The sequence below is a fragment of the Miscanthus floridulus genome, chromosome 17 (assembly GCF_019320115.1).
Source record: "Miscanthus floridulus cultivar M001 chromosome 17, ASM1932011v1, whole genome shotgun sequence".
NCBI classification, from domain to species: domain Eukaryota; kingdom Viridiplantae; phylum Streptophyta; class Magnoliopsida; order Poales; family Poaceae; genus Miscanthus; species Miscanthus floridulus.
In genome coordinates, this window is record NC_089596.1 from 98495553 (window position 1) to 98499217 (window position 3665).

The window sequence follows — 3665 nt, forward strand, 5'->3', positions numbered from 1 at the left end:
GGACTTTCGGGTTCTCCCTTGGGGTGTGCTCGACGAAACCGCGTGATTTGGTGCCCTCCCTTGAGTACTTAGTGTCTAATAGAAGACGAGTACTCCTGGGAGGCATTAGATTAGGCAGTTCTGCCATAGGTGGTATCAGAGCATAAATGAGGAAATAAAGCTTCGAAAACCTTTCCTAAAATAAAATTTGACAACAAATTCTTTTCAAAAGAATAGGACATTTGTATGCGAAGTTATATAAGTAGGCATATTACTATGGTTATGTATCTAGGATAGATGACAATCTACTGACTTAGGTAGCCTTAATCAATTTTTCTGCTGGTACACTGACCCCGAGCATAGTTCGATAGTATCGACTAGCTACAGGGAGAGAAAGCTTTGCCAAAAATCTAAGAACAATTGCCCTATATGTTGGCAACAGTGGAAGGACGTATAGGACGTGCATTCATGCATATCCTGTTTGTGTATTGTAGTGTCGTATTGCTTGCAGATACGACATCCATAGGTGTCACGTGTGTTGTATGGTGCACTTGACCGTATACCTACTTGCTCTGGATGAGCAGTATGATCAGCAATCCTCGAAGCTGAGGACGTGCCTTCGTCGAGCCGAGAAAGCCGAGATCTTCTCCAAGATGCTTCAGGTGCAGCTCGCCGAAACGCATGCTAGTGCGACAACTGCTAAGAGATAAGAGACTACCATGTCAGAAGCTCTAAATGAGGCTAAAGACCAGCATGTCCATTAGTTGGGTGAGGCCTATCTTGTCACCAGGGCAAAGCAGAGGACGTTGACTGCTAAACGGCAGGATCCCTTGATCGTGGAAGGGATTCCTATCCACCTACCAGAAAGAAGGGGAACAGGTGTTGTAGTACCGCCAGCATCTCCACCCTTGGAAGTGTTAGAAGTAGAGCCCTTAGTTCCTCTCACTCAGCCACTGCCAAGAGAAGAGGCAAATCCATAGCTAGGGCGGTAGAAGAATCCACTGAGCCCAGGAATGAAGATACGTGGTCCAGAGTAGATTAGTTGCCTTGGGAAGTTGTACCCATAGTAGTAGTGCTTTTTGTCACTGTTCTCCAGTATTGTACTCTTGCTATGTTTTTTGTCCGTAGTGTTGAGGTATTCCGCCCGTAGGGAAGGTGGATGCTGTGTTGAGAATGGGAGACTGGATGCCCGTATGATGTACCCGTATATGACATTTAGAATGCGCCTTTTGTTATTTTGCTATGTTTATTGCGTCCCTCTACCCTTAAGTCTCGTTAGACGTGCTTACGGTTTTCAAGGATGATATTAAGCGGGTTACAAGAGAAGATGTCGTTCAGATACTAGCAGACCAGCCATGATTGGATAACATAGGACACTGTATCAACTAATTATGGATGTCCCAGCAGAACACTTGAATCTCTTTAAACCAAATCCACCGTTGGATTAGAATTCCTTGTCCCTTGTTGTGAAGGGAACCCTTGTTGTTTGAATCTTCCCTTGCAATACTCCTCTTACTTTGTGGTTTATGACCCCACTGCCCTCATGTCGTGTAAGTTGGTAATAGTTGCCTGGTTAATAGCTTATGGTGCCACATGGTGACGCTACTCGGCATGCGCTAGTATCGAGGTTGTGGACCAAGTACCTTTACCAAGTTACACCGTCATACCGCTTTTGCTAAAAAATATTCTCCTTGGAAATATTCAGGTGTTCAAACGGGAAATCCACAACGGGTTGATGAAATAGTGTTCTCTCAAGGTAAACAAGAGGAGGTGGTTTTGGAGGAAGCGTGTATGTCGTGCTCCTAGTTCATACAGAGGTTGGCACATATGGTGGATGAGGAAGGGAAAGAAAAAGAAGAGTAGCAAGGAAAGTTAACCGTCAGTAGTAGGGAGCGATTGGAGAAGCCTGAGTTGACGTCATGTCCCAAGTCCTGTGTCTAGCTTGACCATGCTATGCATGCCGGGTTATTTCGCTGCTTGCCCTGTGAACGCCGTCTGTGTCCGGCCCATTAGCACCCCATTTTCGTGTGGCCATGGCATCATGCCGCATTCGCCGTCCTCGTGCACTGTGCGTTCTCTTTTTCCCGGCATCCGATCGGCTCTTGACCCCCACGCCCTCGTCCCCGTACTAGACCCCCCTTCCCCCTCCCTTCTTTCTTCTTTTGGGGACACGGCCGCCCGCATGCCTGCCTCGTCGAGCGGACCCCCCCCCCTCTCCTCTCCTTTATTTCCCCTCTACCACTTGCACATGAAGCGCACCATATCCGACCTTATCTCCACAACATGAACCGTCTGTGTATCCCATCCACGCTGTCTCAACTTCCAGTGTGTTGCGCTCCACCTCCGTTCACCACTATAAGATGCCCTTGGTCCGTGCTCTTCTTCTTCATCCCCATTCCCCTCACATTCGGAGTAGAGCTACGAGGTCCAGTCGTCGTTCGTGGGACTGGGTTCATCAATCCGTGGTGATTGTGTAATCTGAGAAGGAGGATCTGGTTTCAAAGAAGTTCAAGTTTCCTTTGGATAGTTTGGTTTTAGCGTTCAAGATGTTTGACTTCTCAGTCTCCTGTTTCTGGATCTATTGGACCTATGCCATGTTTTGGATAATCATCTTCCTGCTGTTTCTCCATTGTCCTTGTCTATCTCGACTTCTGGATTAAGCTTTGGTTGTATTAGGTTGCTCTTAACTATGCATCTCTAAATCCCCGTGTGATGTAGTATTCAAGGTCGTGTAATCTTTTGTGTAATCTATGATCTACATAATGTAATCATGTTTCCTCTCTTCTGATTCTTGCTTCGAAACTCGGGATGAGATTCTTTTTAAGGGAGGTTGGTTGTAACAGCTCTGGTGTTACGAGCTTTCTTAGCACCAAGATTTAGACATAAGAGGATTTACCGAAGCGATTTTCTTGGATTTTAAAACTTGACTTATGTTTAAAAATGTCTGATAGCAAATAAAAGGGCGAATGTCTTGTTTATTTTATTAAGCATGAAGAACAATTTTTTATAAACAAAGATAAAATATAACTTGTATTTAGTACTTAAATAAATTCGAAGTGCAACTATGGATTTGATGAATAGGTGTTGTTCCATGGTATTTCTGATAGCTCAAAGATCGAATTTTGTTGAGTCGGCAAACTAATGATTTGTGTTTAAAAGTGTTATCTTGGGTGAATTATATAGTGGAACCAACTTAAATAATGCTTTAATATTTTGTTCCACGAATTAGTATGAAGTATGGATTATGTCATGCTATGTTGTTAGTTGAAGTCGACGAGGTTTAAACCTTGTAAAAATAAAGACAAAAGTGTTAACAGGTGTTAAGTTCTAACGAGTCCCTCGTTAATTGCTAAGTCAGGGACGATATAGACGATGCTACTTAGGCATTTAAAAATTAAACAAAAATGATTAAACAATATATCCATGTTTTTGTATAGTTTGATGATTCACGGCGAGTACCTTGGCTTGGTGTAGTTCATAGGTTGGTTTGACATTGCGAGGTTACCCTAAAAATATCCCAAAGCTCTTTCGAAACGCGTTGTAACTCATGTTCCGGAACTCAGTTTGCGAACTGATGCCCGAGTGACGAACCCAAGTTGGCGCGCTTGTATCTTCCTCTCAGGTGGCCCGTTTGTTGTGCGGATTGCTTCGCTGGATAGCCGGTGGTGTGACTGTAGGTTTGTGAA